Here is a 22,105-nt window from a genome sequence, read left to right as displayed (position 1 = left end):
GTCTGTCCGTCCATCCGTCCGTCTGTCTGTCTGACTATGTGTCTGTATCCCCTCATGAAGATATGAAGATACCAGTCATACTGGATTAAGAGCCACCCTAATGGCTTAACTTTAACATAATTACCCTTTTTAAAGACCCTTGTCTCTAAGTACAGTCCCATTTCGGGTCCTAGGGTTTAGAACTTCAAAACTTCAACACAGGAATTTGAACTCGGTTCTAAATAAAGTATGTTCACTCCATGTCCTTACCCTGAAACTCTCTCCCTCCCTCCCTGCCTCCCTGCCTCCCTGTCTGCCTCCCTCCCTCCCTGCCTCCCTCAGCTCTCTGCTATTAGAGGGAACATTCTCTAACTCCCTGTTGACTCTATAGTCCTGTGAGTCAGCTGATGTCACAACTGGCCTTAGACAAGCTTGGGCTGCCAGAAGAGACACAAAGGGCTGCTTGTGCTGGGAGTGGACTGGAGGTCTCTTCCCATTAGATGCCAGAGCTTGATCAAGCTGCATTTAAGATACTCAGTGTTCTGATTCTAGGGGCCATTAGGTGGTGTTGTGAGCAGGTAGAAATCACAGGTCGAAGAGAGCCCTTGGTACCGGCTCCACTCCTCTCTGCCCCACCCACACCATGTACATGTTATGGGGTCCGAACTGGGCAGTGGAAGGGCTAGAAACCCCAGCATTGAACAGCAGAGGATTCAAGCAGGTCCTGGTCTCTGCAATGCTAGGGATTCTAGATGTTTTATCAAGGCTTTGCCAGGAGGAGTTTAGAGACTCGGGGAGACAGTGTGTTACTTGCAGTGAGTGCCCTTCTCAAGCACGGGTGAACTGGCAACTTTGGTGGAATTAGTTTAGGTTTCAGATGGGAACTCCAGAGGGCAATCTAAAAAATGAAAAAGAAAGAAGAGGAGGAAGAAGAGGAGGGAGAGAGGAAGAGGAAGAAGAGGAGGGGGGAAAGGAGGGGCAGGAGGAGGATAGAGGAAGAAGAAGGGGAAAGAGGAGGAAAAAGAGAAGAAGAGACAGGAAGGCAGAATGGGAGGTATAAAGGGGAGGAGAAGGGGAGAAGGTTATATAGATAAGGTTGTGTCTGAGCTGGGTCTCCTTCAGTGCTATTGCCCAAGTGTGGTGATATGATCTCCAATAGGCAGACACAACCTTTCTCACAGCTCAGTAATCTTGCCCTGAAGTGAATGTGGTTCAGCACCTTAGTGGGGCTTAGAGTCTTTGACTTCAAAGTCCGGGCAGGGGTGGGGGTTGGGGGGAGAGCATGGTTGTGATCATTCCAGAGCTAGGGCACTTGTCCTAGGGTGGGAGAGGCACATACATCTAGGGTCTGACGCCCCAATTGGAGGAAGAAAGGGGCTGGTGATACACTCTAGCATCTCTAAAGTAGTGAGGCTGGAAGGCTAGAGGTCTGTAATTAGCCCTCAGCAGAGGTGTATTCCATCTTGTGTTGGAGGAGGGAGCTGGGTCACTGGTCTCCGTGAATACCTGCCCCTGTGTTTCAGTCTCAGTATGAGGGTGGCAAATACAGGAAGACACATTCCAGACATCCTGAAGTGGGCAGTCTGCTTGCTGTAAGCCAGCCTTACTTCCTCCCTGAAATGATTTTTCTCCTCACCATGAAAGTTGAGGCTTATTATTTAAAATGTATACAGAAAATAGAGCCAAGTGGAAAAGAGGTAGAATTGATCCCAGTAAATCCCCTACCCGGAGACGAGCACTGTTAGCACTGCGGTCGGTGCTTACTCCCTGGACCACTTCCTGTGTGACGGGCACAGCCACTCAGATGCAGGGCAGAATGGCAGAGGCATTCTTCTGAGCCCTTACAACCACAGCGAGGTGGTTAGAAGTATCAATTTTACCTCTCCTGTGACATCACTCAATGGTAGCTGAGCCAAGACTCATAAAGAAGTCCACCCTGTCCTCAGGAACAAGGTCAGCTTTGTCAGATATCAGGGTAGCAGGGAAAGTACTTTAGGTAGATGGAAGAAACCAGCTAAGTCATAAAGGTGAAGACCAAGCCCATGGCTCCTCCAGCACTGGAGAGCAGCCAGAGCAAATGGATGCACACTGGGTATGTGCCTGGGTACCATGCATGCACTGGGTGTGTGCCTGGGTACCATGTATGTACTGGGGTGAGTAGAGAGGAAGCAGCAGACGTGAGCTGGCTGTGCTTAGCCTGGCAGCCATGAAATATTAGTCTTAACAGCTCAAGCTTTCTCCCCAAGGTTCCTGGGAACTAGTGCGTGCATGCGTGTGTGTGTGTGTGTGTGTGTGTGTGTGTGTGTGTGTGTGTGTGTGTGTGTAACATACTCCTGTGTGGGCATGTTTGCATGAGGGTGCCTGTGTACATATATATGCTTGTGGAGTCAGAGGCCCATGTCTGGTGTCTTCCTCAATTGCTCTACCTCCTTTTTTGAGGCTTGGCCTCTTAACTGACTCTGGAGCTCGTTAATTCATCCATGTTGGTTAGCCATTGAGTTCCAGGGAGCTTCTTGTCTCTGCCTCCCAGAGCTAGGATTGCAGATGCTTGTTGTTGCCCCTGGCCTTTCTACCTAGGATCTGAACTCCAATCTGCACACTTATATGGCCGGCACCTTACGGACTGAGCTATCTCCCCTGCCCAGGCTCTTCAGATACAAGTGGACCTTTTAGTGAAACGCTAGACTCCATACGGAGGAATCACAGAGGCCATCATAGCACTCTTTGATCCTCTGATCCTAGCTTACACCCCCAGCAAAGAGAGTGGGGCCAAGGTTTGGTGGCTTTGGGAAGGCGACTAGATCCCCAGATGTTCCTGGATTGCAATGTCCTTCATGGGATGATGAAGGGATGAATACATTAACCCCTCACTGGGAGGAGACAGAGTGGAATCTAATTTAATGGCAGCAGCCTGTGCTCAGTCTCCTCTCTGAAGCCAGGCTCAGCTGTCTGAGGTTACATCTGTTTGTTTCATCTCCAATGTGAGGTGGGGCCCCCTCATGGCTGGAACTGGGTTAACATTGCATAAGCCTTCACTTGGGTGGTTTCTAGGATGACTGATGCTATGAGATATGATCAGTTGAGTTCATTAGGTGCCCCACTTTCTACACTGTCCCATAGGCAGTAGGAAAACATCAAATGGGGGAGAGCACACATCTGCTGGAAACCTGGGCTATCATTGGAGCCTTTATACCAGGGGCCAGAACTGGACACATGGCAGGTGTGTGCAAAAATGGGTGTGCACAGTAGAACAGACACTAAGAGCAACAATTAATAAATGAGACCTCCTGCAACCAAGAAGCTTCTGTAAAGCAAAGAGCACAGTCAACAAGACAAAACAGCTACCTACAGAATGGGAAAAGATCTTCACCAACCCCACATCTGACAGAGGGCTGATCTCCAAAATATACAAAGAACTCAAGAAACTACACATCAAACTACCAAATAATCCAATTAAAAATGGGGAACAGATCTAAACAGAGAATTCTCAATAGAATAATCTCAAATAGCAGAAAGACACTTAAGGAAATGCTTAACATCCTTAGTCATCAGGGAAATGCAAATCAAAACCACTCTGAGATTCCATCTTATACCAATCAGAAAGGCTAAGATAAAAAACAAACAAACAAAAAAACCCACCAATCACAGCTTATGCTGGAGAGGATGTGGAGAAAAGGGAACGCTCCTCCATTGCTGGTGGGAGTACAAACTTATACAGTCACTGTGGAAATCGTATGGTGATATCTCAGAAAATTAGGAATCAATCTACTTCAAGACCCTGCAATACCACTGTTGGGCATATATCCAAAGGAGGCACATTCACACCACAAAGACATTTGCTCAACTATGTTCATAGCAACATTATTCATAATAGCCAGGTCTTGGAAACAACCTAGATGACCCTCAAATGAAGGACAGATAAAGAAAACATGGACTACTACTCAGTAGTAAAAAACAATGACATCCTAAAATTTGCTGGCAAATGGATAGAACTAGAAAAAAAAGCATCCTGAATGAGGTAACCCAAAACCAGAAAGACAAATATAGTATATACTCACCTATAACTGGGTACCAGACATAAAGCTAAAGATACCCAGCCTACAATCCACAACCCCAGAGGAGCTAAAACCCTCTTCCAGAAACAGATGGAAGCATTTGCAGAAACCCACAGCTAACTATTGGGTACAATTGAAGTGAGGGAGGAGTGACAATATGAACAAAGAAGTCAAAACCATGATGGTGAAACCCACAAAATCTAACTCTAATGCACAAACTGACTTAGTGGAGTCCATTCTATATGGAGAGATACCTTGCCCAGCCTAGACACAGGAGTATGGGGGGTGGAGAGGTGCCTTGGTCCTGCCTCAACGAGATGAGTGAGGGGACAGACTTAGTAGACTTCCTAGGGAGGCCTGACCCTCTCTGAGGAGCATATGGGAGGTGAGGCAGGTGAGAGGAGCAGGAGGACAGAAGGGAGTACTGAGATTGAAACGTAAAAAAATAAATTAATAAAAAATGAGGGTGCAGTCCATGATTGGTCACAAGTGGGGAGAAACATCTGGTGACATATGGATTGGGCTGAGGGAGGAAACAAACGAGTGAGTCAGGGTAGATCCTATTGTAGAAAGGCAGGGGGTAAATTTTACTTGTATTTTGTCCTTCATGAGTTGAGACTGAGTAGTGCAGGCTATCCCAGAAAGAGGCTCTAGGATAGGACTGAATGTAGCTTCACCATGGAACATGCTTGCCAAGGGTAAAGGGCAGAAAGAGGACCTTCAGCTAACATGCAGGGTTGAAGCTGGGAGAGTAAGAGTAGGGGAGGTGGGGAAGGAACTGTGAGACTATGGCATGGGTCTGAGAAAATCTGGCCCAAGTTGATGGGATGAGGTATCTCTCAGTGCATTAACAGAGTACCACCTTAGACACAATGGCCCCATCCTAGAATTTAAGTTATCGATACCTGCCTCAAATGGACACCGATCTCATGGGAAGCAGCTGAGAGAGGCAGGTGTAGCCTGACATGAGCACAGTAGGGGACCCAGAGGCCACAGCTAGTGGCTGTCAGTCAGCTCTGCTCCACAAGAGGAGGCATGGGAGGGGGGACCTGGTTGCTGTGACAGATCCCACTGTGGAATCTGACTCTTCTGAGGACCCACCACAGGTCCCTGTGACAGAGAAAGAATTCCTCAGAGTGCCTCACTGGTGACAGTCTCCAGTCTAGAAGAGGTGTGTATCATGCTCACTGTTCTCTAGCCCAGGACACAATGGGAAGTGTGCGATCTGACAGAAGCTCAGAATGTAAGCATCTGAATAACCAGAGCCGGAATGCAGGACATGGGCAGCTGCCTGAGGGCTGGACTCAGGCATTCTTCTCTCAGTAGGAAGCTGTGTGTTGTGTGCAGTTGAGTTCACTTTCGCAGATGATTCCTGATTTACCATCGAGTGGCATCCCAATAAAACCAAGGCAAATTGAAACAACGGGTTGAACATGCAGCGAACACACTTAATGTATCAAACATCTCGGCACAGTGCCGATGATGTCGAGATTCAGGGCCATGGCTTCATGCAGTTGCCCAGGATGGCAAAACAGAATTGTGGCTTCGACTGAATGCACATGGCTTCTGCCTTGAAGGAACGCTGAGAAGCTGTCTATCAAATTGTCCTAAGTTGGGCCCAATACTTCAAGTAAGATAATGGATCAGAAACTAAGTCTGTGAGATCAGATGAGAAGTTAAGATAAAAAAACAACAACAACAATAGAATCCATTTCCGTTAGAGGACCAGCTGAAGAAAACAGAGGTAAGCCTTGGTGAGACTTTGTCCTCAGATGCAGCTGGGCCTGTATCCCAGCTGCTCGTGGTCTATGGGTTTCAGCTGGAGCTCTCAGGGCAGTACATGTGTGGGGTGCTGGGCAGAGTGAGAGCCGGAGAGAGACGGCCTCAGCTGTGGAAGCCAAAACCAAAGGCTGGATAAGGTGTTCAAGGAGAGTGAGCCTGCATACAACAGCCCTAGAGCTGTGAATGTGTCTCAGGAGGCCAAAGCTGAGTCATCTCCAGAGCAGCCATCATCTAGTGGTGCTTCGTAGGATCTCACAAAATGTGACACTGAACTCCATTCAGTACCCTGAGGGACTAGCCAGCACAGTTGCCAGGCCTTCCATAAGATAGAGACCACTTGCCTAGCCACTAGGCAGATGCAGGTGTATCTAAGAGAGAAGGGATAAAGGAGGAAGGTTGGGAAGGCATGTGACCTGCTAGCAAGACACACCCAACCCTGAGTGAGGCCATGGCTGCAGGGACATTGAGACAGTCATGAAGCTAGCACTTGTGCAAGACAGAATGAGAAGACAAAGAGAAGGTTCTAGAAGGGAAATGACTGAATGCAGCCACCTACAGAACAAGAGCTCTTGCATGATGTATGAGCAGCTACAGGTTCGGGGACAGAACCCATTCTTTCTCCCAGTGGCCCTTTCAAGCCTGGCCCAGGGACAGCCCTCTGGAGCGTTAGTGAGTCCCCTCCCATGATCTGGCCATCAGATGAGTTGGCACTCTGCCATGAGCTCCTCATATGACAAGACTGCATCTGGCCATCAGGCTGTGGCAGCTCCTGACTGCCTCTCTTTGGAGGCAGCCATGAACCCATTAGCTTGGTGCTGTTCTCTGGAGGGATAGCAGGGATTATCTGGCTGCTTTGCCACTTCCTGGCTTTCCGGAGCCACCCCTTTGGGATTCAATCCAAGGGAGTGGGTGATATCATCATTAGGCATTAGAAATCAGGAATTCCCATTTCCTCCTCCATCGACTGTGTATGTACCCAGGCAAGACTCATGGAGGAGCTGGGGGGGGGGTGCAGTCAGGGCTTTAGCCTGGGCCTGTGGCTGACCTGGATTATGTCTCTTCCATCTGAGGGCTCTTCTGGTCTGGTACCCTGCAATACGATGACAGTGCATGACCCAATCCTGTTCCTGAATGGTCACTGGCACTTGCTCCCTCCATTCAGCATCACCTCTCCTGCTCCATGACACTGTGACTTGTCTTACGGAAAATGATGGTGATCACCAGACATATGAAAACTCAGGGTGACCTTTATTCTAGTTTTATTTCTGTGGTTGTGACAAATACCCTGAACAAAGGCAACCTTGGGGAAGAACGAATTTATTCCGCAGTTCCAGATCATAGTCCGCCGTGGAAATCAAGGCGGCAGGTACTTAAAACAGCTAGTGACGTAGGATTTCAGAAAGTGTGATGCTGAACTCCATTCAGTACCTAAGAGACTAGACTTCAGTGGGAATATCCAAGACCCAATGTCACCCTGTGGGCATCAAAGGGGAAGCAGTTACCTGGAACCTTCGGAAACCCTATGTTGATTTTCCCTTGTGCCAGGTTTGGTGGTTGCCTCCCGTACAACCACTGAAGTATCGGGTGGATCTCATTCTACCCAGCATGGCAATGGGTTTTTTTTTGCAAATGAGGAAACTGAGGTACAGAGCAGCTTGATGACTTGTGATAGTAGAAAAGCATGAAACAATCCATCAAGTCTCCCACACCCCATGGTTTTCTACATCACGTCTAATCGCCAGGCCCATGTGAGTCACCGTTAAAAACCAGCCACAGCCACCTTCTGGAGAGGCAGAAGTCAGGAGATCACAAAGGTACCGTGGGTGCTGGGAGAGAGAATGCCTGAAAGACAGAGAGCCTGCCATGGCTTCCTTTGACCTCAGCACATCATCCAACACCTCCCAAATCTGTTCACGGCATGGAAGGGGGGAGGATTACCCTGGTTGCCCAAGAATTACAAATCCCTTAGGACACAGAGAACTCAATGTTGGGAAATGACCAGCCAGACACAAAGCATGGTTCTCCACTCCCATGGCCACCCAAGGACCCACTGGAGGAGGAACTTCTGGATCCTAAACACTATTTTGAAGTCCATGGGGCTTCACACACCATGGGTGGGGGTCCTTAATAGATGTTTTGGGGATAAGCAAGTCTATGTTCATAGAACTTGAGACCCACTGAGTCAGATGAGACCAAGCAAGCGTCTCGAGAGCATTAAATATGCTGCTATGCCTTGCTGTTGTCCTGAGGATTGTGGTGTGCAAGGATCTCTAACTTAATTTACCCCAAGATGCCCCTTCCCTCCCTCAGCAGCACAACAAGCATCACTTTTTTTGTCAGCAGCATCCCCTTGGAAAATGAGGTCTGATTTTGGTTAGAAAAGGCATCCTAAGTAAAAATAACCAATGATGACACAAGGCTGGAGAAGGGAGCTGGGCAGAGAGGAAGCCTCTGGTAAAGATGTCTGTGTCTGGACTCTAAAGAGAATGGGGCTTAAGTGGTGAAGCCCTAAAAGGGAGGCAGAGGCAGGAGGAGAAGCTCTGAGTTCAAGGCCAGCCTGGTCTACAGCACTAGTTCTAGAACAGCCAGAGCTTCATGGAGAAACCCTATCTCAGAAAACCAAAACCAACCAACCAAACAATAACAAAAACAAAGAAAAAAGAAAGGGGGGGGGATCCTGGGTGGAAGATGGCTCAATAATGGAGGTGGGTGCTACAGTTTTGATCTGGAATGTTCCTCAAAGGCCTGTGCATCAAAGATTTGGTCCCAGGATAGCACTATTGGGAGGTGGTGGCACCTTCATAGGGTGGGACCTAGTAGGTTGTTCTTGGAAGTTGGGGAGAGCAAGATACTCCCATCCTCTTTCTTTTCCTTTTATTCCTAGCCATGACTTAAGTGGTTTTGTTCCTTTACATGTTCCCATTACAATGAGCATCCACAGGCCCAAATTAAGACCTCTAAAGCCGTGAGCTAAAAGAAACCTTTGTTCTATTTTTTTTTTTGTCTTGTCTCAAGGATTTGTTATAATAGCAGAGTGCTAACTGACACAGTGGGCATTTATTGGTAAGGGGTGAGAATGGCATATGTCCAATTTGGCTGAGTCTGTTTCACAAAATTAAGTGGGAGAAGTCACACACTGGGAGTCTAGACAGAGGCTAGGCATGTTTGTATGGTTTAGAGATGGTGATGGCAGACACACAGTTTCTGCACAAGGGCTGCTGTTTATAGACCTCTCACTTTGGGGAGCTCACTGAGCTCTGCTGAAGGCTGATGCCTGGTGGATAAAAAGCCTCTTTGCCAAACCTAAGACTGAAGACCTACGCTCTGCAGTGGAATAGGTAGCATTCTTCCTGCAGGCGAAAACTGCCGTTCTGTTTCTACCAATGTCCAAAGATTCCAAAAAGCTTCCGCCTGGCTCCAAAGCCAGGAGAGCAGGAGAGAGAAGTATGTGTTCCTGGCCTGGGGAAACCTGGATGTAAGCAGTGGAGAAGGCAAGACTGCTAATTAAAACCCACCTGGAATTGTGCCAAGTAGGAGAGAGAGAGATTTGAGGCCAGGAGCCTGGGCAAAGGGAAGCAGGGAGGAGGTGGTCTATTTATAAGCCATTTTTGGCATGGTCTTCCCAAGTTCTTCCAACCAAGGAAATGCTCCCATCCCTGTCTGAGACAGCATCTGATCACTGTGGTTCTTGTTGAAGACAGTTTTAGCCTTTTGCAGATACACATAAAATCCACACCCGCTGCCCGGTGTGGGGGGACAGAATAGTCCTTTAGAGAACTGCAGCCCTCCTTGGGGCATAGAGTCCAGGCTGTCCCCAGCAAAGCTCTGGATCAGGTCTCTGAGCCCCTTTTCACACATGCTCTGCCCTCACCTTGCTGTCTGTCTGCTGTGCAGAATCCCCCATCCTGGGGGTGGGTCCACTGGATCCCTTCTCTTCTCACAGGGCTTGTACTAGGTCATTCCTTCCTAACCACATTTCCCCCTGCTTGGTTTCATTAAGTCAACATTATACTTTCCGCCTCAGGCCTGGTCCACACTTGCGTCTTGCATAAACAATGGCATATTGGAAGTTAGACTAGGAAATAGCTTTCTCTGTTTCTTTTTAATGCTTACACACATGCTTGACTGGGGAGCCTTCTCTTTCACCCCTCAAGGACATTGAGGGGGCATTCTGAAATCTTTCAGTCATTTTCAAGGGTAGAAAAAAAATTCCCCTCTCAGATATGCTGATGGTCCAGTGTTCATATTGACATCCAGAGTTTCTTTCCTGACCACACCGGTGGCCTGGAGGTGGACGATAGTGGAATGTTTCTCTTCCTTCCCATCTAGTTATAAATTTAATTGCGTCCCCCTTAAATAAATGTGTTGATACCCCCAGGTGTGCTGACAGGCTTTTACATATGTCCTAGAAGTAGAGTTTTCACAGAGTTTTAAGCAAGTTAAAATGCTAACTCTAAAGGGGGCACTGATTCTGGCTCCTTGTAGGAAGAGGAGGAAGTGTGGACCCAGAGGCAGCGTGGCGGGAAGGCAACATGAAGACCCAAGGTAGGAGACGCAGTGTGAACGGAACACTGCAGCTCCCAACTAAAGAGTCCCTAGGAATATCAGGCACCAGCAGCCAGGAAGGATTCTCCCTAGAACCATGGTGAGCATAGCCTCAATAGCAGCCTGGCTAAGACCTGCAGTCTCTAGAGTGGCGGGGCTGTTTGAGGCCACTCAGTTGTGGAATTTCATTACAGCAGCCCCAGGAACAGTTTCCTAGGGCAGACAAAAGAGGATGCTGTGGGAGGAAAGGTGGATGACTGGGATGTCCAGCTCTCCCATGACTTTTTGTTTGTTGTATTTTGTTGTGTTTTTGGCCTTTTGAGACAGGGTTTCTCTGTGGCTTTGGAGGCTGTCCTGGAACTCGCTCTTGTAGACCAGGCTGGTCTCCAAACTCACAGAGATCCGCCTGCCTCTGCCTCCCGAGTGCTGGGATTAAAGGCGTGCACTACGGCCGCCTGGCTCTCCCATGACTTTTGAGATCACTGTTAAGGTAGTTGCCTAAGCCTACATGTTTTTGAGGGGTACTGTGTTCTTTGGATCTTCTCATGTCCCACCACAGCCCAGGGCTCCATGAGTTGACTTTTGGTCGTGGTTCATAGCTCTGGGGAAGCCTACATCCTCCCTCCCTCTACTACTATATGGGCCAGTTGACTGCTTGCCTGACTCCATCCCATCACCTATCTTGAGCTCCATTCTCGGGGGGCATCCCCCAGTCCTGGTCCTGGATGTGAGATGAACCCTTCTGGAGTTCTTTCTGCCACCCTGGGGGTGACTGGGGCTCCTGCAATGCAGTGTACCTCCAGCTGGGCAGTGAGGGGGTGGTCTCCCCATCTCCGTGGGTACCCCAGTTTCTAGAAGGGCATGCAAGCATGAAGGAATCAGTTCTTGTGAGTGTATGTGGTGATGAGGATGTGGCAGCACTTCAAAATCCACCTGGAAGGAAGGATTCTGGGTGCTTCCTCTTGAGATACGAGAGCTCTGTCACTCACCATCCCTAGCTTGGTGCTTTCGATTGGAGAGACAAAGTCCCATGTGTTTGGGATCAGTGGCACCCTGAACACAGGGTCTCCTTCTGTCTCTCATCACTGCAGCCACTGGGGACAAGAGGATGGGATGGATCCTCCGTGGGCATTTGGACCCAAGCCAGGGGCTTTGCCACACTATCATTCAGTTACCCGTCCCAGCTAAGCCACCCGGCCTTTCCTGGCCTCTGCTTTTACCCAGGGATGTATGGTGATGAAGGACATACCTACACCAGTAAGGTGGTGCCTGACACAGTAAGTCCCAGGGATGCCCAGCCCTAAGCCTCTGGGTCAGGGGTTAATCACAAGCCTTTAAGGGCTTAGGAGGTGTGGAGCTGTCACTCTGACAGATGCAGAGGACACCCCAGACCTGTCTGTCACATGCGACTCAGGCTATGAACATTTATCAGGAGATACAGGAGCTACTCACACCTGCCTAGGTTGTGAAGCCAAGGATCAGCAGAAAAAAAACAAAGAGAATATGGGTAGTTTAAGACCTGGAGCCACCTGAGAAGAACTCACTAGTTTAGTCTTTTGAAAAGCCTAGATCTAAATTCTTGGAGGACTTTTGCCATTACACCCACCCCCTGCCACAATTCCAATGTTCCAGTTCACCCCAGGACTTTTAAAATTAGGTGATGTGTGCATTTAGTGGTGGATTACAGAGCCGTTTCAGCGATTCTTAAAGTTCACTAATAGATGGATTTAAATATTTACTGATGTATTATTGTGCATGTATGTGTGTGTTCGAGTGCCGGTACCTCCGTGCCAGGCTACCCATGTGCCATGTCAAGTGTATGGCAGTTAGAGAGCAATGTTTGGGAGCCTCTCCTCCCTTCTTGTCGAGGCAAACTCTCCCTTGTTGTTTCTGAAGCTGGTATTCTAGGTCAGCTGACTCACAAGCTTCTCCTATCTCCAACTCTCATTTCACAGTAGGAGTGCTGGGATTACAGATGTAGACACCACACCAGGATTTCTTTAAGTGGGTTTCAGAGATCGAACTTAGACCATGAAGACTGCGTAGCAATCATTTTTTACCTGCTGAGCCATCTTGCTGCCCCAAATATATGCATTTTAAAAGGAACAAAATTATCGTAGAACCCCAGTGTCAACTAAAATTATTTTGATCACGTTGTTATTTAAATATATACAAACATAAGAGTTAGTATGAATTCCTTGTGCTTTTAGTTCTTATGCAGCTATAAAACCAAAACACAATTACAAAGTAAATGCAAACAAAACTACAAAAACCATTAAAATTCAAATTAATGCCATTAATTTAATGTGACAGATGATGTTTTGCTGAAGTGAAATAACCAGTGTCGGGCGCAATAACAGAAGGGTGTCCCAGTTGAAGATCTGCTTGCTATCAGCTGGATTGTCTTGGCAATGGAGCATGCTGTGCCCTCATTAGTGTTATTATCAATATTATTTTATTTTTTCCTGTATTATAACAGATAAGCTTTTAACCACAGACTCAAAGTGCTAATGGTTCTGCCCACTTTGTAAAATATCCCCAAACATAGCCATTTAGTGTCATGCATATATATGATGTATATATGATGTACTGTAATTGATCTACCCCATTACTCCTTTCTTATCCCTATGACCCCCTTCTTTCTAACTAGTCCTCCAGAGGCTATGATATTGAATGGTTACCCCCTTTCCATGGTAACCATTAATAGTCAGTAGCTATTAAGTAAGGGACGGGGCTTTGTGGGCACCTCCTCTATCCAGGATGGATGACTTGTTGTGTTCAGGGCTTTAACAGCCATGTCGTACCAGATGGTAAACTGTCACACCACTCCTCCCCATCTCTTACATTCTTTCCACCCCTTCTTCCTCAATGTGCCTGGGGCTTGAGACGTATGAGACTGTTAAATTTAAAAAAAAAAAAGGAGCAGGAAACACAGCTACAAAAGCAGGCACTGCTTAGTAAGAAGTTCTTCGGCTGTACGCTAGTCAGTCATGTCTTACAAGTAGTCACCCCAAGGCGATGTGCACTAAGGCACTTACTGGCAACACGGAGACTTCTAGAAGCTTCAAGCCAGAGTTGTCCTGCAGGAGGACTGCCTGTGGCCCAAGAGTGTTTGATGACTCAGTCCTTACCCACTTATCTCTGAACAATAACTAAGCCACTGTTTGTACAGCAGCCTGTGAAATCATTTGGGCTTTCTTTTGTGGAGGAAAAAAAAACCGGTGTTGGGTAAACCCATATGCGAAGCTCTAGTCCTAAGGTGACATCTGGGGACGAAAATCTCACTTACATATTTAGATTTTTTTTTGCAAATAAAAATGTGAAATAAAAAAAATTCTCATGCTACAGAGAAACCCCTGACCCTGTGCCTCTGACATCACTGGCAAGATGACAGAAGTTCTGGTCTGAACTGGAAGCTAGGGTTTCTAGTCTAGGGGTTTCTCAGATGCCCGTGCAATGACTCGACTTCCTCTATGCTTACTTGAATATTAGTCACTACCATGACGGTATCTCTGGACCACTTCCTGTGACCAGATAACTGTTGTCACTGCACAGATGGGGTACACTGAGACCTGGGTACAGAGCTAGTGTGTGGGCAGACAAGGTTATAAAGCAGGACTGCCTGGTCACAAAGGCACCATATGACAGTGACTCAGCATTGGGGCAGCTGCCACAACCCCAATTGCTTCCCCAATGCCTTAGTCCATTGAGGCACCCATGCCTTGGCGACCATATCTCCTTTTGCCCACATCTGTACATGGTCACAGAACTGGAGAAGGTGGGAGAAAGTCTTGATGCCCCTCCCACCCCAGTGACCCTGCCAGTCTACTTCTCTGCTCTGGGGCAAGGCTCACCATCCCAAGTTACCAGGAGCAATATTTGTAGTAACAAGCACACACCCTGACAGCCCTGTGCTCCTGGTTAGTGGGCAAGTTCCTGTTTATTAATATCTCTTTTTAATGTAAGTCTATATGTAGCTCAAATCCCATTTTATATGCATACTTGCACGTAAGTGCAAGAACACATATATGTATGCATGCATATGCATATATACTTGTGTACCTGTGTATATCCCCTGGTTAGAGCGAATGCCTTTCATAGGATTGGCCTGGGTTGGGAGCACAGGATTTGTGGCTGCCTTCTGTGTCTGAGGCATTGGCTCATTACGAATTCAGAAGGCAGCTGTTTCCCAGAAGCCTTGAACTCTAATCTCTCCAATCCTTGGTGTCAGGGTGACTAGGGTGGGGATTCCTGTCTTATCTGAGAAGCCCCTGCAGACAACATCCCCCTGGAGATACTATAGGCTCATTGATAGACCTGTACATCTGTATCCCTGATAAAAATCTGTGATGTGGGGACTCCCTTGGTTCCAGGTTCATTAGCAAATTCCAGGCTTACCTGGGGGGAGGAATGCCTACTCTTGAAGAGCAAGGAAGCAACCTTCTGGGAGGACCCCTTAACATCTCATCCCTCCCACTCAACATCTTCTGCCTTTAAAGATTTCTTCCAGGGCTTGGTGAAGTGATCATAAATGCCTAGCCTTTATTTTTATGGAACAGAAATATTCATGCCTGACCACCTAATTGGCATGTGGTTCCAGTGTGTGAGATTCACAGCCATGGATGGACCAGCGACTCAAAGACATTTGACATTTTGGTTATTCATGTAGCCTTGCTCAAGGCACATGTGTGGCCCTTATATCACCGTGGAAGTTCTACCTTGAGTATTTGGCCGGCCAAAACTGCTCCCTGCTTGAGTTTGGATGCTTTGTGTCCTCTAGAAGCATGGTCTGTCCCCGTCTGCCCCCCCACCCGCCCCCGCTCCCGTGCTATGCTGGGTTTTCAAAGAAAAGGGTCTTAGGAGATGTCTGAGGTTATGGGACTCCATGTGTGGGAGAGCACTAACACTGTTTTCTTGGAGTGAAGTGTGTCTCCCAGGGACGAGTGAGTTCTTGATAGAACTGGTTGTTAGGCAAGGAGACCACACCAGGAACTTGATGTATTCTCCCATGGTTGGTTCTCTGAACTCTTTCTCATTCTCCATCCTTAAACAGAATTAGAATCCCTCATGAAAAAGAAAAGTTCTGCTGTTTCAACCTTCCTGCCAGATTTGTGGGCCTATAGACCACCGGTCTCCATATATTCCTAGGATTACACTAAGGCATAAAACACCCCACCACAGCCCCCATGCAACTCCCTGCCTTAGTTCCTTCTTTCAACACAGGCTTGAGCTGCTGATAACAAAAATCTAGGTGATGGCAGAGTCCCTGTTTGATGCGGTAACTTGCTCAACTGTCACTCAGCTTGACCCCAAGGTCCTAACAGCATCTCCACTGGCAGTCTTGGTCCCTGCTTCTCCAGGAGGAGACTTAATCCACCTTGGACTCTAGATTCTGGAGGCTACAGCATAGAACCTGGCTCTCTGTGCAGCTCCAGAGATACTGCTAGTCAGATGATCACCTGATCACCTCTCATCAGGTGATACCTCCAGTCAGTCAATGATACCTCTTGTCAAGGCAAAAAAGGAAGAAAGGCTGCCCTGGGCTTGTTAAAATCATTCCTAGTGTAGTGTCAGGAACCTCTTGTCCTTAGGTATCCATTGTCCCTGAACCGTGGGTGCCATGGTCTCTGAATCTTAAGTAAAAATGGAAAAGCCAGGCGGTGGGTCTGACTCTTTCCCTGGCCATGTCTTCGATGCCTCTAGACTATAGAGACATCGATGAGAGGTGAAGCCAACATCATGGACCAATTGTGTGAACCACTGTCCTGAGTACCGTAGCTGGGCAAGGTGCCTATTACTTGGCCTAAAAGTATTCATTACTAGGCATGGCTGATGCAGGCAGGATTTGGGTTAGACATGCCTGGACAGAATCCATCATCAAAGTTCATTTCTCCCATCCCTTCACACTGTCTCAGCACTGTTGCGAGATCATATAAAATTGTGTTTATGAATCCTGTTCCATGTCTACTGGCAGCGCCGTCTGGGGATCAACAAACTCAGAGTGGAGTCTCCGGGTCACTGGGTCTAGTGGATGAGGGAGCTGGAGAGTGAGCTGTGCATCAGGCCAAGTGACAAACTGTGTGAGGACCACTCTGACCTCCCAGGACTGTGGGTCTCTGTAAGCAGAAGTATACACCGATTATGACCTTGGGCAGCATGAAGGCCCCAATGATCTTGAGAAAGCCTGAAATAGAGTGAGTTCAAGAGAGAAATAAGACAGAGAGTGGTCACTGGAGATAGCGTACACACAGCTGTTTGTAGACATTCATCTCTGGGAATTCCGTTTCCAAGTTAAGGAAACAGTTTTATAAGGCTTTATGGACAAATATCAATTTAGATGTCTCCCATATTAGCTCAGTTCATCAGGGACATGATAAAGTAGTTACTATTTCATTCGTCTATTACCAGATAAGGAAAGTGAGCTTGCTGAAGGTTACCCAGCAGCTAAGTGGTCAAGCTGGGAGTCAAGCCTCTATGAAATGGCTCTGAGCTGTGCCATCATGTGGGGTGTATCACTATGCCTGATAGGATTTTCAGAAGAGAGAGCTTGATTACAGCAAAAAGTGTCCGTGAGAGAGGCAAGACAGGATTGCATGATGGGTAAGTGGCGTGGTAGTCCTTGGTTGCAGGCAGCTCGTGTGTGACCAGGGACTTATGGAAGGCTTGTAGGGGGGAAGCTTGGTGAGCACAGGGGTCACCATCCTTGGTGATGGAGTCCACCTGAGCAAGAGGGATCAGGACACAAGTGGAAACAAGCCTTCCCTAGGTCTAAAATCAAGTCTCCAGGCTGCTTCCAACCAAAGCTCCTCTGGGTCACTCCCATGGGCATGAGTGGATGGCGGAGGCCAGGCTTTGCTTGAAACAGTGAGAGGCTGTGCTGGGAGATGTGCTGGGAGGGAAGATCCAGATTCTGGGCCTTAGTCTGAGAGTGGCTGTTGGGCCTGGGCAGGCAGCAAGGGCTGGCTGCTTGGGAGAGGCCCACAGTGCGTGGATCTTTGAACACATTGTCCAGAGTCCACAGCAGAGTGGGCAGAGCTTCTGTGCTCACCAGTAAACTGCGTGGGCTAGACTGCATTTACAGAAGTGTAGCCAATCAATTCAGCATGCCGATGAATTATTTATGCACGGCCAGCAAAGGAGGGAGGCCACAGTTTGGACACCTACCTCATTGGTCTTCATAGAACACCTGCTACGTTGCATTTCTGAGTGGGTAGGATGTGGGAGTCATTAGTTTATAAGAGGTCTGCTGTAAATAACACAGGCAGGCATTTTCTTCCTTTTTAGGCTGTCTTTTGCTGTGTGTTTATATTTAAGCATATTAAATATATCATATTAAACTGAATATATTAAAGAGTGCAGCTCACTCTGTACCTGGGATGGGGGTTTGGAGAGGGGACAGCTTAAGGAGACATGCAGGTGGGACTTGGGGACACCTGGGACCTCAATAGCTCTAAAGGCTGGAAGCTTTTGGGTCTGAGCTCCTACAGACAGGATGGGCAGACACAGTGTCCCTCTAAAGAAGACAGCGGGTACCAGCTTCTGTGACTGGAACAGGACCTTCCCTCTGTCCATTCAGGCATCAGGCAGGCTGGGCAACTTGAAACCAAGGACTTTGAAATCTGGGGCCAGTGACAACTTAGGCCGGTCATCGGTGTCTCCTGGCATTTATTCCCACTTCTACCCATGGGGAAAGCAGTGAAATTAAGACTATTGCCCAGATTCTCTGAAGAACGGGATACCCTGTGGGCAGAGAACATCTTCCTAGACTTGGACCATCTTCCTGGTCATGGGTGTGGATGGCCCAAAGGACAGACAGATCTTCCATATTCCAGGTACCTATACAAGAGGACACTGCCCTTTCCTTCCCTGGGGCTGGAAGTTCTATAAGCCATCCTGGGGACACAGAGCCCATGGGATGTACACAAACAGAGGCTGCATCTCCTGGGAACGGGGTTCGGGTTCTCAGGGCATCTCCTCTTGCACCATACACCTTCCTCTGTGATTTCCCCATAGCTACCTTATAGCCAAGGACACAACCTGGCAGGGCTTCTCAGGAAGGAGGCGGTTGTGTTGATCTGTAAAGGACATCCAAGAAGGATTTCAACCAACCAGGGTGAAAGCAAATCCTTGCTGTCCCAGTGCTAGGCAATGATAAAGACGGGTGGGTGCTACAAGTTTTGGTGGTTGGGGATGACTTACATAGTCCCCCAAGAAATGGCTCTCAAACGTCCTAATGCTGTGACCCTTAAAACAGCTCCTCGTATTGTGGTGACCCCCCCAACCACAAAATTATTTTCATCGCTACTTCACAACTGCAATTTTGCTACTGTTATGAACTATATATAATATATTTTAAAGACAGAGGGTTGTCAGAGGGTTCATGACCCTCGGGTTGAGAACCATAGTATTCAAGGCTAATACACTGTGTAACCTAAGGGGCTGTGGCATGAAAAGAATCCTCTGCAAGAGATGTATGGTGCTCACCCTGCACAACGGTACCCGTAAGCCTCACTTGTACAGGTTACACATACACCATCTACCCCGTCTGAGCTTTCCTGAATGAATAATGTGTGTGAAGACAACTGATTTGTTGAGTAACAGAGTCCTTCTGTGAACAGCTGTGCTTTTAGACTACTATGGTTAGACAGTTAATTCTGTCAGCTGCAAGTGACAGGATCCTAACTCCAACTGGCTTTAGACACATGCATTTGTTATTACAAGAAACTGAAACACCTGGGTCCTGGTACCCTTGTTTGGTAAAATACATTTCCTGTTTGTCACCTGCCCTGGTGGCGTCATCAATTAAGTGCTGATTTAAAGGCCTTTTCTTCCTCAGAAGATTCACAGTTGTGCATACACAGGGGTGACCCAGTCATCATTCTTCTGGCTTCTCCGAGAGTTTGGCATGGTCAAGTACAGTTAGAAAATGCCACGCCTCAGCTTTTGGTTGATGGAGCAGCATACCAGCATCTCCAAGGCGCTGAAAAGCCCTGGGACCTCCTGTGGAGTTTCATGCAGTTCAGGATTTCCCTCCACCAATTGATTGCCCACAGTAACAGCCTTCTGCAGAATGGAAGCTTGGCCGCTTTCTGAGGGTGGCTGCAGAAGGCAACCCTTTGGAATTCTGTCACTTGCCTGCTGTGTTGTAACCAGGTGGTGCAGCATGTTCCTCCTTCCATACTGGACCTTAGCTGGGCCCTGGTGACCAGGTATTTGATTAAATGAGTGACGGTGAGTCAGCAGTGCTGACACTGTGTCCTTCAGACATGCAGTAGAGTTCTGTGGAGTTGTGGTGGTCTTCAACCTGCATCCTGCCTGTCTGTTACCCATGCCTTGTCCAGGCGGGCACGGGAACATTTGTCGGATGACCGATAAAACCCACTCACCAGTGACACTGAGAAATGGCTCTTCTCCAGGCAACTGAATTGACATGAAACCTGTGTCATTCTCACAAGAGAGGGGCAATCTTCAGTGTCTAAGTCTATAGGCAGCCATTTATACCTCATATATGGTTAGGATGGGAACACCCGTGCCCTGCAGCAAGACCCATCAAGAAAGTCCTGTTCATCCACACCCCATAGACCCTGTGAAGTGACTGCTCTGGGGGGAGGGGTGAACTTGGGTGTAAATTCAGTGTAGCCTTTGTGAACCAGAGAACACCCCAAATGGGGGGCAGTGCAATGGAGCAGGGAGTGAAGCAGAACCTTCGTGACCCCCTCTGCATCAGGGAACCTTACCTGGGATGGGGATTGCCTTTTTCCTAGCTTCCATTGGTTGAAAGCTGACTGAGAAAGTATGCAAGTAATCTGCTGGTCTAAGAGCCACACAGATCTGGGCCCTAGCAACTGGTCAGGCCTGAGCCCTGACCTTATAGAGAAACAGTTAGGGGACATGGGCAGGGCCAACCAGTGCCCTGGAGTGGATTCCTGGCAGATCATCACCTTGGTTCTTGATGAATTCCTAGGGGTTGGTACAGTGATGGCAGCTGTTTCTCCTGGGCATGGTAGGAGCCTTAGCTTGGGCTGTAGGCTTGAATGAGCTGACCCCTTTCTTCTGTGCCTCCATTGCCTCATATGGAAAGTGGATGAGTGCAGCACCCTGGTTTGGCTGAGACAATATCATCCCCTTGCTCAGGTGAGGACAGTGAACTATCTCTTGCAGAGGTTTGGGGATATCTCTGGGAAACCAAGAACATAGACTTGACATCCAAGGCTCAAAACCAGAGGTATCCACTGACTGGTTGTATAACTTGAAGCACCTTGCACAACCTTTCTGGTCTTCTTGATTGTGAATCTCAGCATCTAAGTGCTTAGTGGAGCAGGCAGCCTCACCTCCTTGGGTTCTGACTGGTGGAATCTAGCAAATCCATACAGGTGGAGGCCTCAGAACCACCTTGGCGGGCAGTTAAGTGAACCATTGTCTGTTAAGAGAAGCTTTTTCTTGCTAGCCACTTTGGTATATCCCCTGCCAGCCACCTGGGTTCTGCCGCTTTCTAGTCCCCAAATAAACACACAGGAGGCTATATTCATTATGAAGCTGTTGGCCTTGTTTATTTCTTACTGGCTAGCTCTGACTTAAGTAATTACCCCATAATTGTTAATCTAAGTATTTCTCTTACCAGAGAATGGTTCCGGGCATCCTACCCCCATGGCATTACATCTTGACTCTCTTGTGTTTCTCCTTCCCAGAATCCTCCTGGACTCCTAGCCCCACCTATCTAGATTCCTATAGGCTCAACAGTACTTTATTGACAAATAACAGGCAAATAACAGGACTTCCCCAACAATTGTCCCCTGCTTCCCTGCTCTCTGTCCATGGTGTTCAGATAATGCTCCCTCCTTCTGTCCCATCCTCTAGTCTCTTCCCTCCCTCCCTTCTTCCTTCTGTTTCTTCCCTTCCCGCACTCCTCTCTCCTTTCATATCACTGGCTAGCACCCCCCACACCCCCACCATGCCCTTAGCTGTGACCAGCTTGTGGGGATATCTGGGACCCGAACCCAGAGGCCTTGCCTCCCATCTGTCCCTCCCTTACCCCTGCCCCTACACTCAAGGGACAGCCACTTGAGGTCTGTCTTTCTAGACCAGCAGCTTCCAGGCCCCACAATGGTTAGATAAGTCTGTCCCCTGCATAAAACATTGTCACTCACATGAAGAGTCCTCCATGGGAGTCCTCCAGACCCCAGCTGTATACTGTGAATGCCCCTGCCCACAAGGGAGAGGAAAGCTTCGTATGGGGGGAGGGCAAGGCAACAAGATTTTCTCAGCAGTAGTAGTGACAGTCCCTCACTCTCCTCAGGCACAGGGACACAGAACCTGCTGGAGCCTGAAACCCAGATGAGAAGAAGCATCCAGGCTCCTGCCTGGAAATTGACCCTCACCTGGACCCGGCAGTCAACAAGCATTTCCGGCCCTCTTCTTTCTATGATCCATCCTTTGTGTTGAAATTTCCCAAGCCAACTTGGAAAAAAAAAACAACTACTCCCCATTAGGAGAATAAATATGTGCTGTTTTAGTTTATAATACTTTTATGATGATTATCTGCAACACCCAACCATTACTTGAGCACACAGGCAGTCAGGGAACCATGTAGAAAGTGCTTCACCAGCTGTGACTGCAGTTGGACCTCACTGCAATCTGAGGAGCTCCCTGTCTGCAGACTCCTGAGGGGGGCTGGGCTGGGAACTGCCTCACACAGGGCTCTGGGTCCCATTTTTCCCACATCCTGCTGAGAACATGCATTAACC

At 48.1% G+C, this 22,105-nt stretch overlaps 1 long non-coding RNA gene across 1 annotated transcript in view; it reads left to right on the top strand.

Annotated features, from left to right (window-relative positions):
• Nucleotides 1-21,878, top strand: part of LOC110343749 — a 115,734-nt gene extending 93,856 nt beyond the window's left edge. The window contains exons 4-5 of the long non-coding RNA XR_005877948.1: nt 10,302-10,361; nt 21,658-21,878. This is a non-coding gene — a long non-coding RNA (uncharacterized LOC110343749). The remainder of the gene's footprint in view (nt 1-10,301; nt 10,362-21,657) is intronic.
• Nucleotides 21,879-22,105: the final 227 nt, after the last annotated feature.

The sequence above is a fragment of the Mesocricetus auratus genome, unplaced genomic scaffold, assembly GCF_017639785.1.
Source record: "Mesocricetus auratus isolate SY011 unplaced genomic scaffold, BCM_Maur_2.0 Super-Scaffold_100006, whole genome shotgun sequence".
In the NCBI taxonomy this organism is placed as follows: Eukaryota; Metazoa; Chordata; class Mammalia; order Rodentia; family Cricetidae; genus Mesocricetus; species Mesocricetus auratus.
This window is presented reverse-complemented; position numbering and strand designations above follow the sequence as displayed.